This window comes from Macrobrachium nipponense, chromosome 1 (assembly GCF_015104395.2).
Source record: "Macrobrachium nipponense isolate FS-2020 chromosome 1, ASM1510439v2, whole genome shotgun sequence".
Classification (NCBI taxonomy): Eukaryota; Metazoa; Arthropoda; class Malacostraca; order Decapoda; family Palaemonidae; genus Macrobrachium; species Macrobrachium nipponense.
In genome coordinates, this window is record NC_087200.1 from 72,852,578 (window position 1) to 72,859,342 (window position 6,765).

The window sequence follows — 6,765 nt, forward strand, 5'->3', positions numbered from 1 at the left end:
CTCAGGATCGGCATTCTCCCGACAGGGACACAAGATGTCGCACAAGCGGCCGTCGACCTTGTCGGGAAGCAGTTGATCCTGCGAAGAGTCTTCACTTGCGAGAGGAGACGTTCTCCCTCGGCTAATAATGATTCTCCGGTGGAAACTTGCATTAGAAGATCTCTGACACCGAAGATCAAAAAGCGGCGGGACTATCAGACTACAAAGCGTTGGCTGCGCTTTTACTCCAAGAATTTGGACGATTCATTGAGTCCTGCCGCTCCTTCCTTCTCCTCGGTCGCTGTTCACGAGCGCGGAAAAACCGCAAAGTCGTCCTCCTTCTTGAAGATGCGGCCAACAATTTCCATGAAGAAGGCTTTGCAGTCTTTTGGAAATTTGGCTTACTCCCAAGAAGGCAGGGCGGGAAAGACTGTCGTTTAAACCTGACCCTCCCTCCAGACTTTCTGGGAGGTAGGGGTATCTGGTATTGAAGGGACAGGCGAAGCAATGGGACTCGCCCTCCCAGCGACTGCAGAGGCAGATTTCTCAACGCTGGTGGACGCGTCAAGGAGACGCTCTCTTTCTACTGCCAAGACAACTTGGGGAATGTCTGAAATGGACCATCTCCTCAAGGGATTGTTCCATGTCTTGGAAGTTTTCAACTTTCTGGACTGGTCCCTTGGGGTGATGGCCAAGAGGACACAAGACAATGAACAACTGAGCCCCGATATCCTTAATAGTATTTTGACTTGTATGGATAAAGCAGTGCAAGACGGATCGGGGAGAAGTGGCCTCCCTTTTCGGGGCGGGAATACTTAAGAAGAGAACTGTATTCAGTTCTTTCTTACGAAAGCTGTCTCTCCGGCACAGAGGTCGTCCCTTCTGTACGCTCCTCTGTCTAACCAGCTTTTCCCTTCTCAGTTAGTGAAAGATATTTCTCATCACTTACCGAGAAGGCGACACAGGACCTTCTGGTTCAATCAACCAAAAGGCCGAAGACAGCTGTTCCTGCCACGAAGGGGGAGGACACGGGTCCCGAAGCCGCCCTTTCGAGGGAGTTCATCTTCGAGATCCTCCTTTAAGAAGAGAGGAGCAGAAGAAGAGGTAGGGCTTCTGCCTTTAGACCTACCAAGAAAAGCAAATGAACCTCAAGTCCTCCAAACACCAGTAGGCGCCAGACTACTGAATTTTGCAGAAGAATGGACGTCGAGAGGGGCGGACAACTGGTCCCTCTCAATTGTGAGGAGAGGATATCTCATCCCCTTCAGGGACAGACCTCCCTTGACGTCTATTCCGAGAGAACTGTCGGCGAAGTACGCGGACCCCTGTCAAGAGGAAGATCCTTCTGCAATTAGTAGAACAAATGGTTGGACAAGGAGGCCATAGAATTAGTACCGGATCCACACTCTCAGGGCTTTTACAATCGACTGTTCCTAGTTCCGAAAGCCTCGGGAGGGTGGAGACCTGTCCTGGATGTGAGCGCACTGAACCGATTCGTAGAGAAACAGAAGTTCTCTATGGAAACATCCAAATCGGTGCTAGCGGCTCTGCGTCCAGGAGATTGGATGGCCTCCTTGGGATCTACAAGACGCATATTTTCACGTCCCTCTTCATCCGTCATCGAGGAAATATCTACGATTCATGATGCAGGGAAGGGTCTTTCAATTCAGGGCCATGTGCTTCGGCCTGTCTACGGCTCCTCAAGTGTTCACCAACCTTATGAGGAACGTAGCACGGTGGCTTTCATCTGGAGGGGGTGAACATATCCCTCTATCTGGACGACTGGCTAATAAGGGCCAAGTCAAAACAACAATGTTTGGAGGACTTAGAAACGACGTTGAAATCTCGTTCGCTCACTCGGAACTGCTCGTGAACCTCGAGAAGTCTCAGATGGTCCCCAGCCAAAGACATTGTCTATCTGGGGGATTCAGATGGATTCTCGGGGTTTTCGAGCATTTTCTATCGCAAGACAGAATTGCTCGAGGCTTGGAGAAAATATCAAACTTCTTAGGGAAAGAACGAAGCTCAGCGAGGGAATGGTTAAGTCTTCTGGGCACCCTTTCGTCACTGGAGCAGTTTGTTTCCCTAGGGAGGCTCAATCTGAGACCTCTGCAATTTTACCTGCAAAGAATGTGGGACAGAAAGAAAGGGGATCTTTCGGATCAGTTTCCCATTCTTCAAGAAATAAAATTAGACCTGAGGTGGTGGTTTAACCCCGCTTCAGAAAGAACGAAGGCATATCCCTTGCGATTCGGAACCCTCTCCTAGTGTTTGTTTTCCGACGCCTCGGAAACGGGCGGGTGGGGAGCAACTCTAGGAAGAAGGAAGTGTCAGGAACCTGGACAGGAAAGAACAGGTGTCCTGGCATATAAATGTAAAAGAACTTATGGCAGTTCATCTAGCCTTGAAATACTTCGAGTCGGAGGTCAGAGGCGTGGTAGTCCAGGGTAAATTCGGACAATCCACGGCTCTGGCTTACATCCGAAAACAGGGGGGGACTCACTCGCTTACACTATACAAGATAGCGAGAGACCTCTTGATATGGCAGAGGTAACGAGGCACTGTATTGCTGACGAGGTTTGTACAAGGGAACCAAAAAATGTCAAGAGCAGACAGACTCAGCAGGAAGAAACCAGGTCCTTCCAACAGAGTGGACCCTACACTCCGAAGTCTGCCGAAAGCTCTGGTCTCTCTGGGGGAAAGCCTCAGATAGACCTGTTCGCCACGTTTCTCTCCAGAAGGATAGAAAACTTTTGCTCCATTGTAGAAGATCCAAGAGCAATAGCGATAGATGCTTTTCTCATGGACTGGTCGGGCATAGACGCCTACGCTTTTCCCCCGTTCAAGATTCTGGGGGAAGTGTTAAGAAAGTTCCGTTCCTCGGAGGCGACGAAACTGACTCTAATCGCCCCATATTGGCCCGCTCGAGATTGGTTCACAGAGGTACTAGGAATGGACGGTGGACTTCCCCAGATCTCTTTCCCATGATGGACAGATCTGCTCAAACAACCCCACTTCGGAGAGATATCACGGAAACATCCACGCTCTCTCCCTGACTGCCTTTCGACTATCGAAAGACTTGTCAGAGCGAGAGGCTTTTCGCGAAAAGCTGCAAGCGCAATTGCCAGAGCCCGCAGGTCCTCTACTCTGCGGGTCTATCAATCGAAGTGGGAAGTCTTCCGTAGATGGTGTAGGTGCGAAGAAGCTGTCCTCTTCCGATACCTCTGTGACCGAAATTGCTGATTTCCTTATCTTCCTTAGAGAGGAATCACGTTTAGCTGTTTCTACCATAAAAGGTTATAGAAGTATGCTCTCGGCTGTATTTAGAAACAGGGGCCTTAACATAGAAGACAATAAGGATCTCCATGATTTGATAAGATCCTTTGGTACTACAAAAGTCTAAATCCTTTATCAATCCAAGTTGGAACCTAGATGTGGTCCTCCAGTTTCTCTCTTCGAATACTTTCGAACCACCTGATAAGGCATCCTTTAGGGACCTCTCGAGGAAGTGCATTTTTCTCTTGACCCTAAAACGCGACGGCCAAGAGGGTCAGTGAAGATACTGCATTAGACTCTCTGGGTTAGGTTTTAGAGGAGATTCTGCTGTTGTCTCTTTCCAACCTTTGTTTTTGGGCCAAGAATGAGAATCCTTCTAAGCCTTGGCCCAGAAGTTTTGAAATCAAGGGCTCTCTCCCCTTGTGGGTAGAGAAACAGAACGGTCTCTCTGTCCGGTCAGAGCACTGAAGTTTTATCTGAAGAGAAAGAGTCAACTTCAAGGTTGTAATCAGAGCCTATGGTGCGCGGTAAGGAACCCGAAGAGGCAAATGTCGAAGAACGCATTAGCATTCTTCGTAAGAAATGTTGATAACGGAGGCTCACATGAAATGCCAAGAGGAAACATTTAAGCTGCTTAGGGTTAGAGCACACGAAGTCCGTGCAATTGCAACTTCCCTAGCCTTTAATAGAAATATGTCAATGAAAGACATATTAGCAGCAACATATTGGAGATGCAACTCGGTATTTGCCTCCCACTACTTAAAAGACGTCAGAGTGACTTATGAAAAGTGTTTTTCTCTTGGACCTTATGTATCAGCGGATACCGTGCTGGGACAGGGGGAGCTGGTACTGATCCTTAAATAATATTGTTTTTAACTAAAAAGATTGTTTGGTTTTGAGTTTTTATGGTCGTTTGAAAGGATGTTGGGGGGATAACTCCTTTCAATCGTAGTACTAACCCCGGTATTAGGGATCAGGTGATCGGGATCGGTGTTATGCTCCTTAATGATGCCATATGGCAAGGTGTTTTGTCATGTAAGTGGATAGGCCCGACCCCATTGACAAAGATCCTTTGGTTCTGTCGAGTAAGTGGATAAGGACCCCATCGACAGACCATCAAGAATTCTTAGCATGAGGTCACTACCTCGCTGAGGCTCTTGAGGCGATGTAAGCTCCTAGGCAGTAGCCATGAAGTCTTTCGCCGACACACAGGTAGGAAACCAAGGTCAAGGTTTCTTATATTTTTGTTACCTACAACGTATGTTTGGTTCCCTGTCTAGTTCAGTAATTAGCTGTCTCTTACCCTCCGCCAAAGTGCCAATCAGCTAAGTATAATATCTGCCAGGGAAGTTGAATGTATAAAAATGATATTGTCATGATACAATAAGTTTTATACATACTTACCTGGCAGATATATACTATTAAATGGCCCACCCAGCCTCCCCCTCAGGAGACAGGTGGAAGAGCAAATCTGTTTTAGAAAAATGGGATGGTCCTAGTTCTGCCACCCAGCAGCAGTGGCGGTAGATCACCTGACCTACCTGTAGCGTGTGCCGCGAAATTCGAATTTCTGTCGGGGTACGACGGAGTCTATAGCTAAGTATATATCTGCCAGGTAAGTATGTATAAAACTTTATTGTATCATGACAATATCATATTTTTTTGTATATGTTTAATATAATATGCAAGCAATCACCTGGAATCTAAATTCAGTCAGGGAATCCGTGCTATGTGACTGGAAATTCTTTGCATAATTCTGTGACGGACAGTCAATTTAAATCACAGTAGTTTTAAAGAATGTTGTATTCCAATAAAATATGCAGCACTCCTACAGTACTGTGTAACACACTATATTATCAAATTGTTTTAAAACTAAAAATTTCATAGAAATGATGAAAATTTGTATTCCATTTTCAAGTGTTCAGTCATTGACTAATTAATTATGTAGTATACTACCGGGACGTTTCGAAATTAGAGCCCCCCCCCCCCCCCCAACAACTCCACAGAACAAATGGAAAGTTGTGAAGTTTTCTGCTATAGGCTATCTCCAAGTACATTATCTTAAGTTTCTATCAAGTCATTTTTCATTTTACATTTCTTGTATTTTCAGACTGAGTGGCGGAGTTAGATACAGCCATGGCTAATGACTTGGAGGAAATCAGATGGATTGACTGAATCTGGGCTATAACCTTCAGAGAGGCCAGGGATGATGGTGCATCCTTCATTCCATGTTCCTGGATAGCTAGATACATTAAAAGAGATGAATCCTTTCTTAGAAGAAGCTGGAACAAAAATCCATATGACTTCATTGCAAAAAGAGTGAGAATCTTGTAAGGGCTGAAGTCTTTTCTCAGGAGTCAAAAGACATCATAGCTAAGGCATTGGGTAGACCAAGAAAGTCTTTATGTAAATTGGCGCTTGAACTAGAAACAAAAATGGGAAAGAAGAGAAGTTATAGTGCTGCATATCATGAGTTCAAAAAATCTGGTATCAAGCCATTTCATGTTATCAGCAAGCCCAACATCACTCAGCAACAGAGAAGACCGTGCATGGTTTTGTGGTTCATTTCTTAAAGATTGGGATGAAGCTGACTTTCTCCATGTTGCCGCATCAGATGAATTCTTCATTTACACAGTCAGGAAGCCAAATCATAAAAATGACATTATTTGGGCTGCAAAGTTGGATGATATCAGCGATGACGTGCGCTATCACCAAGTTGTGAAATTTCCTGAATGTTTGGGAATTTTTCGCCGTTTCACACCCAAACGGTTAATGTGGATGGTCAAAGAAAAAGGACAATCATGGAATGGCGAATACTTCAGAGAAACTGTGCTTACTGGTGGAGTATATCCTTTCCTCAAAGATTCTGAAAATGTGTTATCTGTTGAAGAAATCACACTTTTGGATTATAAGGCACCATGTTTCAAGGCTCTTCAGACACAGGAGCTGCTTCGAAACGGTGGTATCGATTTCTTCTCGTCAAGTGAATTTCCAGGTAGCTCCCCTGACCTTAATGTGTGTGAAAACATTGGTAGTATCTTACAGGATCGTGTTGAAGCATGCACAGTGAACTACGATGGTATACCAAGCCTCGACGACCTGCGAAGAGAGCTGACTGAAGTGCTCAGGGAAATGGAGTTTGAGTCTCAGCTTTTTTTGCGATTTACTGAATTCATACCCCTCAAGAATGCAGACTGTAGTACAGGGAGATGGAGGCCACACAAAAAACCAAATACTCAAAGACAAACTTAAATAAATACCTGTTCTGAATTACTATTGTTTTTGTCCATATCAATTTTAGTTTATGCTGTAGAGGGGGTGGGGGGTTGCTTTAATTTTGAAACACCCTGCATATATGTTCATACAATTGAGTAACCTACCTACCTATATTGGATATCATTTCTATCGCTATGGAATGCATCCACCTACAATTCCAGTATCTGTTATTTAGTATAACACTGAACCGTCCTCTCTACCAGAGAGAGAAACGACTGTTACATTTGCTTTGAA